This window comes from Nothobranchius furzeri, chromosome 3 (genome assembly GCF_043380555.1).
Source record: "Nothobranchius furzeri strain GRZ-AD chromosome 3, NfurGRZ-RIMD1, whole genome shotgun sequence".
NCBI classification, from domain to species: domain Eukaryota; kingdom Metazoa; phylum Chordata; class Actinopteri; order Cyprinodontiformes; family Nothobranchiidae; genus Nothobranchius; species Nothobranchius furzeri.
In genome coordinates, this window is record NC_091743.1 from 12,032,615 (window position 1) to 12,058,953 (window position 26,339).

A 26,339-nucleotide genomic window follows, 5' to 3' on the forward strand; every position below is an offset into this window, starting at 1 on the left:
AATGTCTCCATTCCATTTTGTGGTTGTAGGGGCTGTTGATTGGAGTACACTAAAACAAACCTGACCTCTCTAGGACATTCAGAAGCCAAGTTATAAGCCCACAAATGTGTAACTGGACTACTTCTTTAAAGTGACACCAGATCCGGTGACCTTTGGGACATGGTTTGACCCCCTTTGGAAAGTGCTATCATCATGAAACGTTCAGATCACTTACAACTCAATAGATTCTACCTTCCTGTAACGTTTCAGCCTGATTGGACCTTGTTTTCACACAAATGAACCCAGAATGATGTGAAATTGTGCTTTGTGCAACATAATTCTGGGTGCCATTTACAAACCATAAGTGCTAATGACTCCATTCCTTTTTGTGGTTGTAGGGGCTTTTGATTGGAGTACACTAAAACAAACCTAACCTCTCTAGGACATTCAGAAGTCAAGTTATAAGCCCACAAAGGTGTACCTGGACTACATCTTTAAAGTGACACCAGGCCCGGTGACCTTTGGGACATGGTTTGACCCCCTCAGGAAAGTGCTATCATCATGCAACGTTCAGATCACTTACAACTCAATAGATTCTACCTTCCTGTAACGCTTCAGCCTGATTGGACCTTGTTTTCACACAAATGGACCCAGAATGATGTGAAATTGTGCTTCGTGCAACATAATTCTGGGTGCCATTTACAAAACATAAGTGCTAATGACTCCATTCCTTTTTGTGGTTGTAGGGGCTGTTGATTGGAGTACACTAAAACAAACCTGACCTCTCTAGGACATTCAGAAGCCAAGTTATAAGCCCACAAAGGTGTAACTGGACTACATCTTTAAAGTGACACCAGGCCCGGTGAACTTTGGGACATGGTTTGACCCCCTTAGGAAAGTGCTATCATCATGAAACGTTCAGATCACTTACAACTCAGTAGATTCTACCTTCCTGTAACGTTTCAGCCTGATTGGACCTTGTTTTCACACAAATGAACCCAGAATGATGTGAAATTGTGCTTCGTGCAACATAATTCTGGGTGCCATTTAAAAACCATAACTGCTAATGACTCCATTCCTTTTTGTGGTTGTAGGGGCTGTTGATTGGAGTACCCTAAAACAAACCTGATCTCTCTAGGACATTCAGAAGCCAAGTTATAAGCCCACAAATGTGTAACTGGACTACTTCTTTAAATTGACACCAGATCCGGTGACCTTTGGGACATGGTTTGACCCCCTTAGGAAAGTGCTATCATCATGAAACGTTCAGATCACTTACAACTCAATAGATTCTACCTTCCTGTAACGTTTCAGCCTGATTGGACCTTGTTTTCACACAAATGAACCCAGAATGATGTGAAATTGTGCTTCGTGCAACATAATTCTGGGTGCCATTTAAAAACCATAAGTGCTAATGTCTCCATTCCTTTTTGTGGTTGTAGGGGCTGTTGATTGGAGGACACTAAAACAAACCTGACCTATCTAGGACATTCAGAAGCCAAGTTATAAGCCCACAAATGTGTAACTGGACTACTTCTTTAAAGTGACACCAGATCCGGTGACCTTTGGGACATGGTTTGACCCTCTTTGGAAAGTGCTATCATCATGAAACGTTCAGATCACTTACAACTCAATAGATTCTACCTTCCTGTAACGTTTCAGCCTGATTGGACCTTGTTTTCACACGAATGAACCCAGAATGATGTGAAATTGTGCTTTGTGCAACATAATTCTGGGTGCCATTTACAAACCATAAGTGCTAATGACTCCATTCCTTTTTGTGGTTGTAGGGGCTGTTGATTGGAGTACACTAAAACAAACCTGACCTCTCTAGGACATTCAGAAGCCAAGTTATAAGCCCACAAATGTGTAACTGGACTACGTCTTTAAAGTGACACCAGGCCCGGTGACCTTTGGGACATGGTTTGACCCCCTATAGGAATGTGAGATCATCATGAAACGTTCAGATCACTTACAACTCAATAGATTCTACCTTCTTGTAACGTTTCAGCCTGATTGGACATTGTTTTCACAAAAATGGACCCAGAATGATGTGAAATTGTGCTTCGTGCAACATAATTCTGGGTCCCATTTACAAACCATAAGTGCTAATGACTCCATTCCTTTTTGTGGTTGTAGGGGCTGTTTATTGGAGTACACTAAAACAAACCTGACCTCTCTAGGACATTCAGAAGCCAAGTTATAAGCCCACAAATGTGTAACTGGACTACTTCTTTAAAGTGCCACCAGATCCGGTGACCTTTGGGACATGGTTTGACCCCCTTAGGAAAGTGCTATCATCATGAAACGTTCAGATCACTTACAACTCAATAGATTCTACCTTCCTGTAACGTTTCAGCCTGATTGGACCTTGTTTTCACACAAATGAACCCAGAATGATGTGAAATTGTGCTTCGTGCAACATAATTCTGGGTGCCATTTACAAACCATAAGTGCTAATGACTCCATTCCGTTTTGTGGTTGTAGGGGCTGTTGATTGGAGTACACTAAAACAAACCTAACCTCTCTAGGACATTCAGAAGCCAAGTTATAAGCCCACAAAGGTGTAACTGGACTACTTCTTTAAAGTGACACCAGGCCCGGTGACCTTTGGGACATGGTTTTACCCCCTATAGGAATGTGCTATCATCTTGAAACGTTCAGATCACTTACAACTCAATAGATTCTACCTTCTTGTAGCGTTTCAGCCTGATTGGACCTTGTTTTCACACAAATCGACCCAGAATGATGTGAAATTGTGCTTCGTGCAACATAATTCTGGGTGCCATTTACAAAGCATAAGTGCTAATATCTCCATTCCTTTTTGTGGTTGTAGGGGCTGTTGATTGGAGTACACTAAAACAAACCTGATCTCTCTAGGACATTCAGAAGCCAAGTTATAAGCCCACAAATGTGTAACTGGACTACTTCTTTAAATTGACAGCAGATCCGGTGACCTTTGGGACATGGTTTGACCCCCTTAGGAAAGTGCTATTATCATGAAACGTTCAGATCACTTACAACTCAGTAGATTCTACCTTCCTCTAACGTTTCAGCCTGATTGGACCTTGTTTTCACACAAATGAACCCAGAATGATGTGAAATTGTGCTTCGTGCAACATAATTCTGGGTGCCATTTACAAACCATAAGTGCTAATGACTCCATTCCTTTTTGTGGTTGTAGGGGCTGTTGATTGGAGTACACTAAAACAAACCTGACCTCTCTAGGACATTCAGAAGCCAAGTTATAAGCCCACAAATGTGTAACTGGACTACGTCTTTAAAGTGACACCAGGCCCGGTGACCTTTGGGACATGGTTTGACCCCCTATAGGAATGTGAGATCATCATGAAACGTTCAGATCACTTACAACTCAATAGATTCTACCTTCTTGTAACGTTTCAGCCTGATTGGACATTGTTTTCACAAAAATGGAGCCAGAATGATGTGAAATTGTGCTTCGTGCAACATAATTCTGGGTGCCATTTACAAACCATAAGTGCTAATGACTCCATTCCTTTTTGTGGTTGTAGGGGCTGTTTATTGGAGTACACTAAAACAAACCTGACCTCTCTAGGACATTCAGAAGCCAAGTTATAAGCCCACAAATGTGTAACTGGACTACTTCTTTAAAGTGCCACCAGATCCGGTGACCTTTGGGACATGGTTTGACCCCCTTAGGAAAGTGCTATCATCATGAAACGTTCAGATCACTTACAACTCAATAGATTCTACCTTCCTGTAACGTTTCAGCCTGATTGGACCTTGTTTTCACACAAATGAACCCAGAATGATGTGAAATTGTGCTTCGTGCAACATAATTCTGGGTGCCATTTACAAACCATAAGTGCTAATGACTCCATTCCGTTTTGTGGTTGTAGGGGCTGTTGATTGGAGTACACTAAAACAAACCTAACCTCTCTAGGACATTCAGAAGCCAAGTTATAAGCCCACAAAGGTGTAACTGGACTACTTCTTTAAAGTGACACCAGGCCCGGTGACCTTTGGGACATGGTTTTACCCCCTATAGGAATGTGCTATCATCTTGAAACGTTCAGATCACTTACAACTCAATAGATTCTACCTTCTTGTAGCGTTTCAGCCTGATTGGACCTTGTTTTCACACAAATCGACCCAGAATGATGTGAAATTGTGCTTCGTGCAACATAATTCTGGGTGCCATTTACAAAGCAAAAGTGCTAATGTCTCCATTCCTTTTTGTGGTTGTAGGGGCTGTTGATTGGAGTACACTAAAACAAACCTGATCTCTCTAGGACATTCAGAAGCCAAGTTATAAGCCCACAAATGTGTAACTGGACTACTTCTTTAAATTGACAGCAGATCCGGTGACCTTTGGGACATGGTTTGACCCCCTTAGGAAAGTGCTATTATCATGAAACGTTCAGATCACTTACAACTCAGTAGATTCTACCTTCCTCTAACGTTTCAGCCTGATTGGACCTTGTTTTCACACAAATGAACCCAGAATGATGTGAAATTGTGCTTCGTGCAACATAATTCTGGGTGCCATTTACAAACCATAAGTGCTAATGACTCCATTCCTTTTTGTGGTTGTAGGGGCTGTTGATTGGAGTACATTAAAAAAAACCTGATCTCTCTAGGACATTCAGAAGCCAAGTTATAAGCCCACAAATGTGTAACTGGACTACTTCTTTAAATTGACACCAGATCCGGTGACCTTTGGGACATGGTTTGACCCCCTTAGGAAAGTGCTATCATCATGAAACGTTCAGATCACTTACAACTCAATAGATTCTTCCTTCCTGTAACGTTTCAGCCTGATTGGACCTTGTTTTCACACAAATGAACCCAGAATGATGTGAAATTGTACTTCGTGCAACATAATTCTAGGTGCCATTTAAAAACCATAAGTGCTAATGACTCCATTCCTTTTTGTGGTTGTAGGGGCTGTTGATTGGAGTACCCTAAAACAAACCTGATCTCTCTTGGACATTCAGAAGCCAAGTTATAAGCCCACAAATGTGTAACTGGACTACTTCTTTAAATTTACACCAGATCCGGTGACATTTGGGACATGGTTTGACCCCCTTAGGAAAGTGCTATCATCATGAAACGTTCAGATCACTTACAACTCAGTAGATTCTACCTTCCTGTAACGTTTCAGCCTGATTGGACCTTGTTTTCACACAAATGAACCCAGAATGATGTGAAATTGTGCTTCGTGGAACATAATTCTGGGTGCCATTTAAAAACCATAACTGCTAATGACTCCATTCCTTTTTGTGGTTGTAGGGGCTGTTGATTGGAGTACCCTAAAACAAACCTGATCTCTCTAGGCCATTCAGAAGCCAAGTTATAAGCCCACAAATGTGTAACTGGACTACTTCTTTAAATTGACACCAGATCCGGTGACCTTTGGGACATGGTTTGACCCCCTTAGGAAAGTGCTATCATCATGAAACGTTCAGATCACTTACAACTCAATAGATTCTACCTTCCTGTAACGTTTCAGCCTGATTGGACCTTGTTTTCACACAAATGAACCCAGAATGATGTGAAATTGTGCTTCGTGCAACATAATTCTGGGTGCCATTTAAAAACCATAAGTGCTAATGTCTCCATTCCTTTTTGTGGTTGTAGGGGCTGTTGATTGGAGGACACTAAAACAAACCTGACCTATCTAGGACATTCAGAAGCCAAGTTATAAGCCCACAAATGTGTAACTGGACTACTTCTTTAAAGTGACACCAGATCCGGTGACCTTTGGGACATGGTTTGACCCCCTTTGGAAAGTGCTATCATCATGAAACGTTCAGATCACTTACAACTCAATAGATTCTACCTTCCTGTAACGTTTCAGCCTGATTGGACCTTGTTTTCACACAAATGAACCCAGAATGATGTGAAATTGTGCTTTGTGCAACATAATTCTGGGTGCCATTTACAAACCATAAGTGCTAATGACTCCATTCCTTTTTGTGGTTGTAGGGGCTGTTGATTGGAGTACACTAAAACAAACCTGACCTCTCTAGGACATTCAGAAGCCAAGTTATAAGCCCACAAATGTGTAACTGGACTACTTCTTTAAAGTGACACCAGATCCGGTGACCTTTGGGACATGGTTTGACCCCCTTTGGAAAGTGCTATCATCATGAAACGTTCAGATCACTTACAACTCAATAGATTCTACCTTCCTGTAACGTTTCAGCCTGATTGGACCTTGTTTTCAGACAAATGAACCCAGAATGATGTGAAATTGTGCTTCGTGCAACATAATTCTGGGTGCCATTTACAAACCATAAGTGCTAATGACTCCATTCCTTTTTGTGGTTGTAGGGGCTGTTGATTGGAATACACTAAAACAAACCGGACCTCTCTAGGACATTCAGAAGCCAAGTTATAAGCCCACAAATGTGTAACTGGACTACGTCTTTAAAGTGACACCAGGCCCGGTGACCTTTGGGACATGGTTTGACCCCCTATAGGAATGTGAGATCATCATGAAACATTCAGATCACTTACAACTCAATAGATTCTACCTTCTTGTAACGTTTCAGCCTGATTGGACATTGTTTTCACAAAAATGGACCCAGAATGATGTGAAATTGTGCTTCGTGCAACATAATTCTGGGTGCCATTTACAAACCATAAGTGCTAATGACTCCATTCCTTTTTGTGGTTGTAGGGGCTGTTTATTGGAGTACACTAAAACAAACCTGACCTCTCTAGGACATTCAGAAGCCAAGTTATAAGCCCACAAATGTGTAACTGGACTACTTCTTTAAAGTGCCACCAGATCCGGTGACCTTTGGGACATGGTTTGACCCCCTTAGGAAAGTGCTATCATCATGAAACGTTCAGATCACTTACAACTCAATAGATTCTACCTTCCTGTAACGTTTCAGCCTGATTGGACCTTGTTTTCACACAAATGACCCCAGAATGATGTGAAATTGTGCTTCGTGCAACATAATTCTGGGTGCCATTTACAAACCATAAGTGCTAATGACTCCATTCCGTTTTGTGGTTGTAGGGGCTGTTGATTGGAGTACACTAAAACAAACCTGACCTCTCTAGGACATTCAGAAGCCAAGTTATAAGCCCACAAAGGTGTAACTGGACTACTTCTTTAAAGTGACACCAGGCCCGGTGACCTTTGGGACATGGTTTTACCCCCTATAGGAATGTGCTATCATCTTGAAACGTTCAGATCACTTACAACTCAATAGATTCTACCTTCTTGTAGCGTTTCAGCCTGATTGGACCTTGTTTTCACACAAATCGACCCAGAATGATGTGAAATTGTGCTTCGTGCAACATAATTCTGGGTGCCATTTACAAAGCATAAGTGCTAATATCTCCATTCCTTTTTGTGGTTGTAGGGGCTGTTGATTGGAGTACACTAAAACAAACCTGATCTCTCTAGGACATTCAGAAGCCAAGTTATAAGCCCACAAATGTGTAACTGGACTACTTCTTTAAATTGACAGCAGATCCGGTGACCTTTGGGACATGGTTTGACCCCCTTAGGAAAGTGCTATTATCATGAAACGTTCAGATCACTTACAACTCAGTAGATTCTACCTTCCTCTAACGTTTCAGCCTGATTGGACCTTGTTTTCACACAAATGAACCCAGAATGATGTGAAATTGTGCTTCGTGCAACATAATTCTGGGTGCCATTTACAAACCATAAGTGCTAATGACTCCATTCCTTTTTGTGGTTGTAGGGGCTGTTGATTGGAGTACACTAAAACAAACCTGACCTCTCTAGGACATTCAGAAGCCAAGTTATAAGCCCACAAATGTGTAACTGGACTACGTCTTTAAAGTGACACCAGGCCCGGTGACCTTTGGGACATGGTTTGACCCCCTATAGGAATGTGAGATCATCATGAAACGTTCAGATCACTTACAACTCAATAGATTCTACCTTCTTGTAACGTTTCAGCCTGATTGGACATTGTTTTCACAAAAATGGAGCCAGAATGATGTGAAATTGTGCTTCGTGCAACATAATTCTGGGTGCCATTTACAAACCATAAGTGCTAATGACTCCATTCCTTTTTGTGGTTGTAGGGGCTGTTTATTGGAGTACACTAAAACAAACCTGACCTCTCTAGGACATTCAGAAGCCAAGTTATAAGCCCACAAATGTGTAACTGGACTACTTCTTTAAAGTGCCACCAGATCCGGTGACCTTTGGGACATGGTTTGACCCCCTTAGGAAAGTGCTATCATCATGAAACGTTCAGATCACTTACAACTCAATAGATTCTACCTTCCTGTAACGTTTCAGCCTGATTGGACCTTGTTTTCACACAAATGAACCCAGAATGATGTGAAATTGTGCTTCGTGCAACATAATTCTGGGTGCCATTTACAAACCATAAGTGCTAATGACTCCATTCCGTTTTGTGGTTGTAGGGGCTGTTGATTGGAGTACACTAAAACAAACCTAACCTCTCTAGGACATTCAGAAGCCAAGTTATAAGCCCACAAAGGTGTAACTGGACTACTTCTTTAAAGTGACACCAGGCCCGGTGACCTTTGGGACATGGTTTTACCCCCTATAGGAATGTGCTATCATCTTGAAACGTTCAGATCACTTACAACTCAATAGATTCTACCTTCTTGTAGCGTTTCAGCCTGATTGGACCTTGTTTTCACACAAATCGACCCAGAATGATGTGAAATTGTGCTTCGTGCAACATAATTCTGGGTGCCATTTACAAAGCAAAAGTGCTAATGTCTCCATTCCTTTTTGTGGTTGTAGGGGCTGTTGATTGGAGTACACTAAAACAAACCTGATCTCTCTAGGACATTCAGAAGCCAAGTTATAAGCCCACAAATGTGTAACTGGACTACTTCTTTAAATTGACAGCAGATCCGGTGACCTTTGGGACATGGTTTGACCCCCTTAGGAAAGTGCTATTATCATGAAACGTTCAGATCACTTACAACTCAGTAGATTCTACCTTCCTCTAACGTTTCAGCCTGATTGGACCTTGTTTTCACACAAATGAACCCAGAATGATGTGAAATTGTGCTTCGTGCAACATAATTCTGGGTGCCATTTACAAACCATAAGTGCTAATGACTCCATTCCTTTTTGTGGTTGTAGGGGCTGTTGATTGGAGTACCCTAAAACAAACCTGATCTCTCTTGGACATTCAGAAGCCAAGTTATAAGCCCACAAATGTGTAACTGGACTACTTCTTTAAATTTACACCAGATCCGGTGACATTTGGGACATGGTTTGACCCCCTTAGGAAAGTGCTATCATCATGAAACGTTCAGATCACTTACAACTCAGTAGATTCTACCTTCCTGTAACGTTTCAGCCTGATTGGACCTTGTTTTCACACAAATGAACCCAGAATGATGTGAAATTGTGCTTCGTGGAACATAATTCTGGGTGCCATTTAAAAACCATAACTGCTAATGACTCCATTCCTTTTTGTGGTTGTAGGGGCTGTTGATTGGAGTACCCTAAAACAAACCTGATCTCTCTAGGCCATTCAGAAGCCAAGTTATAAGCCCACAAATGTGTAACTGGACTACTTCTTTAAATTGACACCAGATCCGGTGACCTTTGGGACATGGTTTGACCCCCTTAGGAAAGTGCTATCATCATGAAACGTTCAGATCACTTACAACTCAATAGATTCTACCTTCCTGTAACGTTTCAGCCTGATTGGACCTTGTTTTCACACAAATGAACCCAGAATGATGTGAAATTGTGCTTCGTGCAACATAATTCTGGGTGCCATTTAAAAACCATAAGTGCTAATGTCTCCATTCCTTTTTGTGGTTGTAGGGGCTGTTGATTGGAGGACACTAAAACAAACCTGACCTATCTAGGACATTCAGAAGCCAAGTTATAAGCCCACAAATGTGTAACTGGACTACTTCTTTAAAGTGACACCAGATCCGGTGACCTTTGGGACATGGTTTGACCCCCTTTGGAAAGTGCTATCATCATGAAACGTTCAGATCACTTACAACTCAATAGATTCTACCTTCCTGTAACGTTTCAGCCTGATTGGACCTTGTTTTCACACAAATGAACCCAGAATGATGTGAAATTGTGCTTTGTGCAACATAATTCTGGGTGCCATTTACAAACCATAAGTGCTAATGACTCCATTCCTTTTTGTGGTTGTAGGGGCTGTTGATTGGAGTACACTAAAACAAACCTGACCTCTCTAGGACATTCAGAAGCCAAGTTATAAGCCCACAAATGTGTAACTGGACTACTTCTTTAAAGTGACACCAGATCCGGTGACCTTTGGGACATGGTTTGACCCCCTTTGGAAAGTGCTATCATCATGAAACGTTCAGATCACTTACAACTCAATAGATTCTACCTTCCTGTAACGTTTCAGCCTGATTGGACCTTGTTTTCAGACAAATGAACCCAGAATGATGTGAAATTGTGCTTCGTGCAACATAATTCTGGGTGCCATTTACAAACCATAAGTGCTAATGACTCCATTCCTTTTTGTGGTTGTAGGGGCTGTTGATTGGAATACACTAAAACAAACCGGACCTCTCTAGGACATTCAGAAGCCAAGTTATAAGCCCACAAATGTGTAACTGGACTACGTCTTTAAAGTGACACCAGGCCCGGTGACCTTTGGGACATGGTTTGACCCCCTATAGGAATGTGAGATCATCATGAAACATTCAGATCACTTACAACTCAATAGATTCTACCTTCTTGTAACGTTTCAGCCTGATTGGACATTGTTTTCACAAAAATGGACCCAGAATGATGTGAAATTGTGCTTCGTGCAACATAATTCTGGGTGCCATTTACAAACCATAAGTGCTAATGACTCCATTCCTTTTTGTGGTTGTAGGGGCTGTTTATTGGAGTACACTAAAACAAACCTGACCTCTCTAGGACATTCAGAAGCCAAGTTATAAGCCCACAAATGTGTAACTGGACTACTTCTTTAAAGTGCCACCAGATCCGGTGACCTTTGGGACATGGTTTGACCCCCTTAGGAAAGTGCTATCATCATGAAACGTTCAGATCACTTACAACTCAATAGATTCTACCTTCCTGTAACGTTTCAGCCTGATTGGACCTTGTTTTCACACAAATGACCCCAGAATGATGTGAAATTGTGCTTCGTGCAACATAATTCTGGGTGCCATTTACAAACCATAAGTGCTAATGACTCCATTCCGTTTTGTGGTTGTAGGGGCTGTTGATTGGAGTACACTAAAACAAACCTAACCTCTCTAGGACATTCAGAAGCCAAGTTATAAGCCCACAAAGGTGTAACTGGACTACTTCTTTAAAGTGACACCAGGCCCGGTGACCTTTGGGACATGGTTTTACCCCCTATAGGAATGTGCTATCATCTTGAAACGTTCAGATCACTTACAACTCAATAGATTCTACCTTCTTGTAGCGTTTCAGCCTGATTGGACCTTGTTTTCACACAAATCGACCCAGAATGATGTGAAATTGTGCTTCGTGCAACATAATTCTGGGTGCCATTTACAAAGCATAAGTGCTAATGTCTCCATTCCTTTTTGTGGTTGTAGGGGCTGTTGATTGGAGTACACTAAAACAAACCTGATCTCTCTAGGACATTCAGAAGCCAAGTTATAAGCCCACAAATGTGTAACTGGACTACTTCTTTAAATTGACAGCAAATCCGGTGACCTTTGGGACATGGTTTGACCCCCTTAGGAAAGTGCTATTATCATGAAACGTTCAGATCACTTACAACTCAGTAGATTCTACCTTCTTCTAACGTTTCAGCCTGATTGGACCTTGTTTTCACACAAATGAACCCAGAATGATGTGAAATTGTGCTTCGTGCAACATAATTCTGGGTGCCATTTACAAACCATAAGTGCTAATGACTCCATTCCTTTTTGTGGTTGTAGGGGCTGTTGATTGGAGTACATTAAAAAAAACCTGATCTCTCTAGGACATTCAGAAGCCAAGTTATAAGCCCACAAATGTGTAACTGGACTACTTCTTTAAATTGACACCAGATCCGGTGACCTTTGGGACATGGTTTGACCCCCTTAGGAAAGTGCTATCATCATGAAACGTTCAGATCACTTACAACTCAATAGATTCTTCCTTCCTGTAACGTTTCAGCCTGATTGGACCTTGTTTTCACACAAATGAACCCAGAATGATGTGAAATTGTACTTCGTGCAACATAATTCTAGGTGCCATTTAAAAACCATAAGTGCTAATGACTCCATTCCTTTTTGTGGTTGTAGGGGCTGTTGATTGGAGTACATTAAAACAAACCTGATCTCTCTAGGACATTCAGAAGCCAAGTTATAAGCCCACAAATGTGTAACTGGACTACTTCTTTAAATTGACACCAGATCCGGTGACCTTTGGGACATGGTTTGACCCCCTTAGGAAAGTGCTATCATCATGAAACGTTCAGATCACTTACAACTCAATAGATTCTACCTTCCTGTAACGTTTCAGCCTGATTGGACCTTGTTTTCACACAAATGAACCCAGAATGATGTGAAATTGTACTTCGTGCAACATAATTCTAGGTGCCATTTAAAAACCATAAGTGCTAATGACTCCATTCCTTTTTGTGGTTGTAGGGGCTGTTGATTGGAGTACCCTAAAACAAACCTGATCTCTCTAGGACATTCAGAAGCCAAGTTATAAGCCCACAAATGTGTAACTGGACTACTTCTTTAAATTGACAGCAAATCCGGTGACCTTTGGGACATGGTTTGACCCCCTTAGGAAAGTGCTATTATCATGAAACGTTCAGATCACTTACAACTCAGTAGATTCTACCTTCCTCTAACATTTCAGCCTGATAGGACCTTGTTTTCACACAAATGAACCCAGAATGATGTGAAATTGTGCTTCGTGCAACATAATTCTGGGTGCCATTTACAAACCATAAGTGCTAATGACTCCATTCCTTTTTGTGGTTGTAGGGGCTGTTGATTGGAGTACATTAAAAAAACCTGATCTCTCTAGGACATTCAGAAGCCAAGTTATAAGCCCACAAATGTGTAACTGGACTACTTCTTTAAATTGACACCAGATCCGGTGACCTTTGGGACATGGTTTGACCCCCTTAGGAAAGTGCTATCATCATGAAACGTTCAGATCACTTACAACTCAATAGATTCTTCCTTCCTGTAACGTTTCAGCCTGATTGGACCTTGTTTTCACACAAATGAACCCAGAATGATGTGAAATTGTACTTCGTGCAACATAATTCTAGGTGCCATTTAAAAACCATAAGTGCTAATGACTCCATTCCTTTTTGTGGTTGTAGGGGCTGTTGATTGGAGTACATTAAAACAAACCTGATCTCTCTAGGACATTCAGAAGCCAAGTTATAAGCCCACAAATGTGTAACTGGACTACTTCTTTAAATTGACACCAGATCCGGTGACCTTTGGGACATGGTTTGACCCCCTTAGGAAAGTGCTATCATCATGAAACGTTCAGATCACTTACAACTCAATAGATTCTACCTTCCTGTAACGTTTCAGCCTGATTGGACCTTGTTTTCACACAAATGAACCCAGAATGATGTGAAATTGTACTTCGTGCAACATAATTCTAGGTGCCATTTAAAAACCATAAGTGCTAATGACTCCATTCCTTTTTGTGGTTGTAGGGGCTGTTGATTGGAGTACCCTAAAACAAACCTGATCTCTCTAGGACATTCAGAAGCCAAGTTATAAGCCCACAAATGTGTAACTGGACTACTTCTTTAAATTTACACCAGATCCGGTGACATTTGGGACATGGTTTGACCCCCTTAGGAAAGTGCTATCATCATGAAACGTTCAGATCACTTACAACTCAATAGATTCTACCTTCCTGTAACGTTTCAGCCTGATTGGACCTTGTTTTCACACAAATGAACCCAGAATGATGTGAAATTGTGGTTCGTGCAACATAATTCTGGGTGCCATTTAAAAACCATAAGTGCTAATGTCTCCATTCCATTTTGTGGTTGTAGGGGCTGTTGATTGGAGTACACTAAAACAAACCTGATCTCTCTAGGACATTCAGAAGCCAAGTTATAAGCCCACAAATGTGTAACTGGACTACTTCTTTAAATTGACACCAGATCCGGTGACCTTTGGGACATGGTTTGACCCCCTTAGGAAAGTGCTATCATCATGAAACGTTCAGATCACTTACAACTCAATAGATTCTACCTTCCTGTAACGTTTCATCCTGATTGGACCTTGTTTTCACACAAATGAACCCAGAATGATGTGAAATTGTACTTCGTGCAACATAATTCTAGGTGCCATTTAAAAACCATAAGTGCTAATGACTCCATTCCTTTTTGTGGTTGTAGGGGCTGTTGATTGGAGTACCCTAAAACAAACCTGATCTCTCTAGGACATTCAGAAGCCAAGTTATAAGCCCACAAATGTGTAACTGGACTACTTCTTTAAATTGACACCAGATCCGGTGACATTTGGGACATGGTTTGACCCCCTTAGGAAAGTGCTATCATCATGAAACGTTCAGATCACTTACAACTCAATAGATTCTACCTTCCTGTAACGTTTCAGCCTGATTGGACCTTGTTTTCACACAAATGAACCCAGAATGATGTGAAATTGTACTTCGTGCAACATAATTCTAGGTGCCATTTAAAAACCATAAGTGCTAATGACTCCATTCCTTTTTGTGGTTGTAGGGGCTGTTGATTGGAGTACCCTAAAACAAACCTGATCTCTCTAGGACATTCAGAAGCCAAGTTATAAGCCCACAAATGTGTAACTGGACTACATCTTTAAAGTGACACCAGGCCCGGTGACTTTTGGGACATGGTTTGACCCCCTCAGGAAAGTGCTATCATCATGCAATGTTCAGATCACTTACAACTCAATAGATTCTACCTTCCTGTAACGCTTCAGCCTGATTGGACCTTGTTTTCACACAAATGGACCCAGAATGATGTGAAATTGTGCTTCGTGCAACATAATTCTGGGTGCCATTTACAAACCATAAGTGCTAATGACTCCATTCCTTTTTGTGGTTGTAGGGGCTGTTGATTGGAGTACACTAAAACAAACCTGACCTCTCTAGGACTTTCAGAAGCCAAGTTATAAGCCCACAAAGGTGTAACTGGACTACATCTTTAAAGTGACACCAGGCCCGGTGACCTTTGGGACATGGTTTGACCCCCTTAGGAAAGTGCTTTCATCATGAAACGTTCAGATCACTTACAACTCAGTAGATTCTACCTTCCTGTAACGTTTCAGCCTGATTGGACCTTGTTTTCACACAAATGAACCCAGAATGATGTGAAATTGTGCTTCGTGCAACATAATTCTGGGTGCCATTTAAAAACCATAACTGCTAATGACTCCATTCCTTTTTGTGGTTGTAGGGGCTGTTGATTGGAGTACCCTAAAACAAACCTGATCTCTCTAGGCCATTCAGAAGCCAAGTTATAAGCCCACAAATGTGTAACTGGACTACTTCTTTAAATTGACACCAGATCCGGTGACCTTTGGGACATGGTTTGACCCCCTTAGGAAAGTGCTATCATCATGAAACGTTCAGATCACTTACAACTCAATAGATTCTACCTTCCTGTAACATTTCAGCCTGATTGGACCTTGTTTTCACACAAATGAACCCAGAATGATGTGAAATTGTGCTTCGTGCAACATAATTCTGGGTGCCATTTAAAAACCATAAGTGCTAATGACTCCATTCCTTTTTGTGGTTGTAGGGGCTTTTGATTGGAGTACACTAACACAAACCTAACCTCTCTAGGACATTCAGAAGCCAAGTTATAAGCCCACAAAGGTGTAACTGGACTACATCTTTAAAGTGACACCAGGCCCGGTGACCTTTGGAACATGGTTTTACCCCCTATAGGAATGTGCGATCATCTTGAAACGTTCAGATCACTTACAACTCAATAGATTCTACCTTCTTGTAGCGTTTCAGCCTGATTGGACCTTGTTTTCACACAAATGGACCCAGAATGATGTGAAATTGTGCTTCGTGCAACATAATTCTGGGTGCCATTTACAAACCATAAGTGCTAATGACTCCATTCCTTTTTTGTGGTTGTAGAGGCTGTTGATTGGAGTACACTAAAACAAACCTGATCTCTCTAGGACATTCAGAAGCCAAGTTATAAGCCCACAAATGTGTAACTGGACTACTTCTTTAAATTGACAGCAAATCCGGTGACCTTTGGGACATGGTTTGACCCCCTTAGGAAAGTGCTATTATCATGAAACGTTCAGATCACTTACAACTCAGTAGATTCTACCTTCCTCTAACGTTTCAGCCTGATTGGACCTTGTTTTCACACAAATGAACCCAGAATGATGTGAAATTGTGCTTCGTGCAACATAATTCTGGGTGCCATTTACAAACCATAAGTGCTAATGACTCCATTCCTTTTTGTGGTTGTAGGGGCTGTTGATTGGAGTACATTAAAAAAAACCTGATCTCTCTAGGACATTCAGAAGCCAAGTTATAAGCCCACAAATGTGTAACTGGACTACTTCTTTAAATTGACACCAGATCCGGTGACCTTTGGGACATGGTTTGACCCCCTTAGGAAAGTGCTATCATCATGAAACGTTCAGATCACTTACAACTCAATAGATTCTTCCTTCCTGTAACGTTTCAGCCTGATTGGACCTTGTTTTCACACAAATGAACCCAGAATGATGTGAAATTGTACTTCGTGCAACATAATTCTAGGTGCCATTTAAAAACCATAAGTGCTAATGACTCCATTCCTTTTTGTGGTTGTAGGGGCTGTTGATTGGAGTACATTAAAACAAACCTGATCTCTCTAGGACATTCAGAAGCCAAGTTATAAGCCCACAAATGTGTAACTGGACTACTTCTTTAAATTGACACCAGATCCGGTGACCTTTGGGACATGGTTTGACCCCCTTAGGAAAGTGCTATCATCATGAAACGTTCAGATCACTTACAACTCAATAGATTCTACCTTCCTGTAACGTTTCAGCCTGATTGGACCTTGTTTTCACACAAATGAACCCAGAATGATGTGAAATTGTACTTCGTGCAACATAATTCTAGGTGCCATTTAAAAACCATAAGTGCTAATGACTCCATTCCTTTTTGTGGTTGTAGGGGCTGTTGATTGGAGTACCCTAAAACAAACCTGATCTCTCTAGGACATTCAGAAGCCAAGTTATAAGCCCACAAATGTGTAACTGGACTACTTCTTTAAATTGACAGCAAATCCGGTGACCTTTGGGACATGGTTTGACCCCCTTAGGAAAGTGCTATTATCATGAAACGTTCAGATCACTTACAACTCAGTAGATTCTACCTTCCTCTAACATTTCAGCCTGATTGGACCTTGTTTTCACACAAATGAACCCAGAATGATGTGAAATTGTGCTTCGTGCAACATAATTCTGGGTGCCATTTACAAACCATAAGTGCTAATGACTCCATTCCTTTTTGTGGTTGTAGGGGCTGTTGATTGGAGTACATTAAAAAAAAACCTGATCTCTCTAGGACATTCAGAAGCCAAGTTATAAGCCCACAAATGTGTAACTGGACTACTTCTTTAAATTGACACCAGATCCGGTGACCTTTGGGACATGGTTTGACCCCCTTAGGAAAGTGCTATCATCATGAAACGTTCAGATCACTTACAACTCAATAGATTCTTCCTTCCTGTAACGTTTCAGCCTGATTGGACCTTGTTTTCACACAAATGAACCCAGAATGATGTGAAATTGTACTTCGTGCAACATAATTCTAGGTGGCATTTAAAAACCATAAGTGCTAATGACTCCATTCCTTTTTGTGGTTGTAGGGGCTGTTGATTGGAGTACATTAAAACAAACCTGATCTCTCTAGGACATTCAGAAGCCAAGTTATAAGCCCACAAATGTGTAACTGGACTACTTCTTTAAATTGACACCAGATCCGGTGACCTTTGGGACATGGTTTGACCCCCTTAGGAAAGTGCTATCATCATGAAACGTTCAGATCACTTACAACTCAATAGATTCTACCTTCCTGTAACGTTTCAGCCTGATTGGACCTTGTTTTCACACAAATGAACCCAGAATGATGTGAAATTGTACTTCGTGCAACATAATTCTAGGTGCCATTTAAAAACCATAAGTGCTAATGACTCCATTCCTTTTTGTGGTTGTAGGGGCTGTTGATTGGAGTACCCTAAAACAAACCTGATCTCTCTAGGACATTCAGAAGCCAAGTTATAAGCCCACAAATGTGTAACTGGACTACTTCTTTAAATTTACACCAGATCCGGTGACATTTGGGACATGGTTTGACCCCCTTAGGAAAGTGCTATCATCATGAAACGTTCAGATCACTTACAACTCAATAGATTCTACCTTCCTGTAACGTTTCAGCCTGATTGGACCTTGTTTTCACACAAATGAACCCAGAATGATGTGAAATTGTGGTTCGTGCAACATAATTCTGGGTGCCATTTAAAAACCATAAGTGCTAATGTCTCCATTCCATTTTGTGGTTGTAGGGGCTGTTGATTGGAGTACACTAAAACAAACCTGATCTCTCTAGGACATTCAGAAGCCAAGTTATAAGCCCACAAATGTGTAACTGGACTACTTCTTTAAATTGACACCAGATCCGGTGACCTTTGGGACATGGTTTGACCCCCTTAGGAAAGTGCTATCATCATGAAACGTTCAGATCACTTACAACTCAATAGATTCTACCTTCCTGTAACGTTTCATCCTGATTGGACCTTGTTTTCACACAAATGAACCCAGAATGATGTGAAATTGTACTTCGTGCAACATAATTCTAGGTGCCATTTAAAAACCATAAGTGCTAATGACTCCATTCCTTTTTGTGGTTGTAGGGGCTGTTGATTGGAGTACCCTAAAACAAACCTGATCTCTCTAGGACATTCAGAAGCCAAGTTATAAGCCCACAAATGTGTAACTGGACTACTTCTTTAAATTGACACCAGATCCGGTGACATTTGGGACATGGTTTGACCCCCTTAGGAAAGTGCTATCATCATGAAACGTTCAGATCACTTACAACTCAATAGATTCTACCTTCCTGTAACGTTTCAGCCTGATTGGACCTTGTTTTCACACAAATGAACCCAGAATGATGTGAAATTGTACTTCGTGCAACATAATTCTAGGTGCCATTTAAAAACCATAAGTGCTAATGACTCCATTCCTTTTTGTGGTTGTAGGGGCTGTTGATTGGAGTACCCTAAAACAAACCTGATCTCTCTAGGACATTCAGAAGCCAAGTTATAAGCCCACAAATGTGTAACTGGACTACATCTTTAAAGTGACACCAGGCCCGGTGACTTTTGGGACATGGTTTGACCCCCTCAGGAAAGTGCTATCATCATGCAATGTTCAGATCACTTACAACTCAATAGATTCTACCTTCCTGTAACGCTTCAGCCTGATTGGACCTTGTTTTCACACAAATGGACCCAGAATGATGTGAAATTGTGCTTCGTGCAACATAATTCTGGGTGCCATTTACAAACCATAAGTGCTAATGACTCCATTCCTTTTTGTGGTTGTAGGGGCTGTTGATTGGAGTACACTAAAACAAACCTGACCTCTCTAGGACTTTCAGAAGCCAAGTTATAAGCCCACAAAGGTGTAACTGGACTACATCTTTAAAGTGACACCAGGCCCGGTGACCTTTGGGACATGGTTTGACCCCCTTAGGAAAGTGCTTTCATCATGAAACGTTCAGATCACTTACAACTCAGTAGATTCTACCTTCCTGTAACGTTTCAGCCTGATTGGACCTTGTTTTCACACAAATGAACCCAGAATGATGTGAAATTGTGCTTCGTGCAACATAATTCTGGGTGCCATTTAAAAACCATAACTGCTAATGACTCCATTCCTTTTTGTGGTTGTAGGGGCTGTTGATTGGAGTACCCTAAAACAAACCTGATCTCTCTAGGCCATTCAGAAGCCAAGTTATAAGCCCACAAATGTGTAACTGGACTACTTCTTTAAATTGACACCAGATCCGGTGACCTTTGGGACATGGTTTGACCCCCTTAGGAAAGTGCTATCATCATGAAACGTTCAGATCACTTACAACTCAATAGATTCTACCTTCCTGTAACATTTCAGCCTGATTGGACCTTGTTTTCACACAAATGAACCCAGAATGATGTGAAATTGTGCTTCGTGCAACATAATTCTGGGTGCCATTTAAAAACCATAAGTGCTAATGACTCCATTCCTTTTTGTGGTTGTAGGGGCTTTTGATTGGAGTACACTAACACAAACCTAACCTCTCTAGGACATTCAGAAGCCAAGTTATAAGCCCACAAAGGTGTAACTGGACTACATCTTTAAAGTGACACCAGGCCCGGTGACCTTTGGAACATGGTTTTACCCCCTATAGGAATGTGCGATCATCTTGAAACGTTCAGATCACTTACAACTCAATAGATTCTACCTTCTTGTAGCGTTTCAGCCTGATTGGACCTTGTTTTCACACAAATGAACCCAGAATGATGTGAAATTGTGCTTCGTGCAACATAATTCTGGGTGCCATTTACAAACCATAAGTGCTAATGACTCCATTCCTTTTTTGTGGTTGTAGAGGCTGTTGATTGGAGTACACTAAAACAAACCTGATCTCTCTAGGACATTCAGAAGCCAAGTTATAAGCCCACAAATGTGTAACTGGACTACTTCTTTAAATTGACACCTGATCTGGTGACCTTTGGGACATGGTTTGACCCCCTTAGGAAAGTGCTATCATCATGAAACGTTCAGATCACTTACAACTCAATAGATTCTACCTTCCTGTAACATTTCAGCCTGATTGGACCTTGTTTTCACACAAATGAACCCAGAATGATGTGAAATTGTGCTTCGTGCAACATAATTCTGGGTGCCATTTAAAAACCATAAGTGCTAATGTCTCCATTCCTTTTTGTGGTTGTAGGGGCTGGTGATTGGAGAACACTAAAACAAACCTGATCTCTCTAGGACATTCAGAAGACAAGTTATAAGCCCACAAATGTGTAACTGGACTACTTCTTTAAATTGACACCTGATCCGGTGACCTTTGGGACATGGTTTGACCCCCTTAAGAAAGTGCTATCATCATGAAACGTTCAGATCACTTACAACTCAATAGATTCTACCTTCCTGTAACGTTTCAGCCTGATTGGACCTTGTTTACACACAAATGAACCCAGAATGATGTGAAATTGTGCTTCGTGCAACATAATTCTGGGTGCCATTTAAAAACCATAAGTGCTAATGTCTCCATTCCTTTTTGTGGTTGTAGGGGCTGTTGATTGGAGTACATTAAAACAAACCTGATCTCTAGGACATTCAGAAGCCAAGTTATAAGCCCACAAATGTGTAACTGGACTACTTTAAAGTGACACCAGATCCGGTGACCTTTGGGACATGGTTTGACCCCCTTAGGAAAGTGCTATCATCATGAAACGTTCAGATCACTTACAACTCAATAGATTCTACCTTCCTGTAACGTTTCAGCCTGATTGGACCTTGTTTTCACACAAATGAACCCAGAATGATGTGAAATTGAGCTTCGTTTAACATAATTCTGGGTGCCATTTACAAACCATAAGTGCTAATGACTCCATTCCTTTTTGTGGTTGTAGGGGCTGGTGATTAGAGAACACTAAAACAAACCTAACCTCTCTAGGACATTCAGAAGCCAAGTTATAAGCCCACAAAGGTGTAACTGGACTGCTTCTTTAAAGTGACACCAGGCCCGGTGACCTTTGGGACATGGTTTGACCCCCTATAGGAATGTGCGATCATCTTGAAACGTTCAGATCACTTACAACTCAATAGATTCTACCTTCCTGTAACGTTTCAGCCTGATTGGACCTTGTTTTCACACAAATGAACCCAGAATGATGTGATAATGAGCTTCGTGCAACATAATTCTGGGTGCCATTTAAAAACCATAAGTGCTAATGACTCCATTCCTTTTTGTGGTTGTAGGGGCTGTTGATTGGAGTACCCTAAAACAAACCTGATCACTCTAGGACATTCAGAAGCCAAGTTATAAGCCCACAAAGGTGTAACTGTACTACTTCTTTAAATTGACACCAGATCTGGTGACATTTGGGACATGGTTTGACCACCTTAGGAAAGTGCTATCATCATGAAACGTTCAGATCACTTACAACTCAATAGATTCTACCTTCCTGTAACGTTTCAGCCTGATTGGACCTTGTTTTCACACAAATGAACCCAGAATGATGTGAAATTGTACTTTGTGCAACATAATTCTAGGTGCCATTTAAAAACCATAAGTGCTAATGACTCCATTCCTTTTTGTGGTTGTAGGGGCTGTTGATTGGAGTACCCTAAAACAAACCTGATCACTCTAGGACATTCAGAAGCCAAGTTATAAGCCCACAAATGTGTAACTGGACTACTTCTTTAAATTGACACCAGATCTGGTGACATTTGGGACATGGTTTGACCCCCTTAGGAAAGTGCTATCATCATGAAACGTTCAGATCACTTACAACTCAATAGATTCTACCTTCCTGTAATGTTTCAGCCTGATTGGACCTTGTTTTCACACAAATGAACCCAGAATGATGTGAAATTGTGCTTCGTGCAACATAATTCTGGGTGCCATTTAAAAACCATGAGTGCTAATGTCTCCATTCCATTTTGTGGTTGTAGGGGCTGTTGACTGGAGTACACTAAAACAAACCTGATCTCTCTAGGACATTCAGAAGCCAAGTTATAAGCCCACAAATGTGTAACTGGACTACTTCTTTAAATTGACACCAGATCCGGTGACCTTTGGGACATGGTTTGACCCCCTTAGGAAAGTGCTATCATCATGAAACGTTCAGATCACTTACAACTCAATAGATTCTACCTTCCTGTAACGTTTCAGCCTGATTGGACCTTGTTTTCACACAAATGAACCCAGAATGATGTGAAATTGTACTTCGTGCAACATAATTCTAGGTGCCATTTAAAAACCATAAGTGCTAATGACTCCATTCCTTTTTGTGGTTGTAGGGGCTGTTGATTGGAGTACCCTAAAACAAACCTGATCTCTCTAGGACATTCAGAAGCCAAGTTATAAGCCCACAAAGGTGTAACTGGACTACTTCTTTAAATTGACACCAGATCCGGTGACATTTGGGACATGGTTTGACCCCCTTAGGAAAGTGCTATCATCATGAAACGTTCAGATCACTTACAACTCAATAGATTCTACCTTCCTGTAACGTTTCAGCCTGATTGGACCTTGTTTTCACACAAATGAACCCAGAATGATTTGAAATTGTACTTCGTGCAACATAATTCTAGGTGCCATTTAAAAACCATAAGTGCTAATGACTCCATTCCTTTTTGTGGTTGTAGGGGCTGTTGATTGGAGTACCCTAAAACAAACCTGATCTCTCTAGGACATTCAGAAGCCAAGTTATAAGCCCACAAATGTGTAACTGGACTACTTCTTTAAATTGACACCAGATCCGGTGACATTTGGGACATGGTTTGACCCCCTTAGGAAAGTGCTATCATCATGAAACGTTCAGATCACTTACAACTCAATAGATTCTACCTTCCTGTAACATTTCAGCCTGATTGGACCTTGTTTTCACACAAATGAACCCAGAATGATGTGAAATTGTGCTTCGTGCAACATAATTCTGGGTGCCATTTAAAAACCATAAGTGCTAATGTCTCCATTCCATTTTGTGGTTGTAGGGGCTGTTGATTGGAGTACACTAAAACAAACCTGACCTCTCTAGGACATTCAGAAGCCAAGTTATAAGCCCACAAATGTGTAACTGGACTACTTCTTTAAAGTGACACCAGATCCGGTGACCTTTGGGACATGGTTTGACCCCCTTTGGAAAGTGCTATCATCATGAAACGTTCAGATCACTTACAACTCAATAGATTCTACCTTCCTGTAACGTTTCAGCCTGATTGGACCTTGTTTTCACACAAATGAACCCAGAATGATGTGAAATTGTGCTTTGTGCAACATAATTCTGGGTGCCATTTACAAACCATAAGTGCTAATGACTCCATTCCTTTTTGTGGTTGTAGGGGCTTTTGATTGGAGTACACTAAAACAAACCTAACCTCTCTAGGACATTCAGAAGTCAAGTTATAAGCCCACAAAGGTGTAACTGGACTACATCTTTAAAGTGACACCAGGCCCGGTGACCTTTGGGACATGGTTTGACCCCCTCAGGAAAGTGCTATCATCATGCAACGTTCAGATCACTTACAACTCAATAGATTCTACCTTCCTGTAACGCTTCAGCCTGATTGGACCTTGTTTTCACACAAATGGACCCAGAATGATGTGAAATTGTGCTTCGTGCAACATAATTCTGGGTGCCATTTACAAACCATAAGTGCTAATGACTCCATTCCTTTTTGTGGTTGTAGGGGCTGTTGATTGGAGTACACTAAAACAAACCTGACCTCTCTAGGACATTCAGAAGCCAAGTTATAAGCCCACAAAGGTGTAACTGGACTACATCTTTAAAGTGACACCAGGCCCGGTGACCTTTGGGACATGGTTTGACCCCCTTAGGAAAGTGCTATCATCATGAAACGTTCAGATCACTTACAACTCAGTAGATTCTACCTTCCTGTAACGTTTCAGCCTGATTGGACCTTGTTTTCACACAAATGAACCCAGAATGATGTGAAATTGTGGTTCGTGCAACATAATTCTGGGTGCCATTTACAAACCATAACTGCTAATGACTCCATTCCTTTTTGTGGTTGTAGGGGCTGTTGATTGGAGTACCCTAAAACTAACCTGATCTCTCTAGGACATTCAGAAGCCAAGTTATAAGCCCACAAATGTGTAACTGGACTACTTCTTTAAATTGACACCAGATCCGGTGACCTTTGGGACATGGTTTGACCCCCTTAGGAAAGTGCTATCATCATGAAACGTTCAGATCACTTACAACTCAATAGATTCTACCTTCCTGTAACATTTCAGCCTGATTGGACCTTGTTTTCACACAAATGAACCCAGAATGATGTGAAATTGTGCTTCGTGCAACATAATTCTGGGTGCCATTTAAAAACCATAAGTGCTAATGACTCCATTCCTTTTTGTGGTTGTAGGGGCTTTTGATTGGAGTACACTAACACAAACCTAACCTCTCTAGGACATTAAGAAGCCAAGTTATAAGCCCACAAAGGTGTAACTGGACTACATCTTTAAAGTGACACCAGGCCCGGTGACCTTTGGAACATGGTTTTACCCCCTATAGGAAAGTGCGATCATCTTGAAACGTTCAGATCACTTACAACTCAATAGATTCTACCTTCTTGTAGCGTTTCAGCCTGATTGGACCTTGTTTTCACACAAATGGACCCAGAATGATGTGAAATTGTGCTTCGTGCAACATAATTCTGGGTGCCATTTACAAACCATAAGTGCTAATGACTCCATTCCTTTTTTGTGGTTGTAGAGGCTGTTGATTGGAGTACACTAAAACAAACCTGATCTCTCTAGGACATTCAGCAGCCAAGTTATAAGCCCACAAATGTGTAACTGGACTACTTCTTTAAATTGACAACTGATCCGGTGACCTTTGGGACATGGTTTGACCCCCTTAGGAAAGTGCTATCATCATGAAACGTTCAGATCACTTACAACTCAATAGATTCTACCTTCCTGTAACGTTTCAGCCTGATTGGACCTTGTTTTCACACAAATGAACCCAGAATGATGTGAAATTGTGGTTCGTGCAACATAAATATGGGTGCCATTTAAAAACCATAAGTGCTAATGTCTCCATTCCTTTTTGTGGTTGTAGGGGCTGGTGATTGGAGAACACTAAAACAAACCTGATCTCTCTAGGACATTCAGAAGCCAAGTTATAAGCCCACAAATGTGTAACTGGACTACTTCTTTAAATTGACACCTGATCCGGTGACCTTTGGGACATGGTTTGACCCCCTTAGGAAAGTGCTATCATCATGAAACGTTCAGATCACTTACAACTCAATAGATTCTACCTTCCTGTAACGTTTCAGCCTGATTGGACCTTGTTTACACACAAATGAACCCAGAATGATGTGAAATTGTGCTTCGTGCAACATAATTCTGGGTGCCATTTAAAAACCATAAGTGCTAATGTCTCCATTCCTTTTTGTGGTTGTAGGGGCTGTTGATTGGAGTACACTAAAACAAACCTGACCTCTCTAGGACATTCAGAAGCCAAGTTATAAGCCCACAAATGTGTAACTGGACTACTTCTTTAAAGTGACACCAGATCCGGTGACCTTTGGGACATGGTTTGACCCCCTTAGGAAAGTGCTATCATCATGAAACGTTCAGATCACTTACAACTCAATAGATT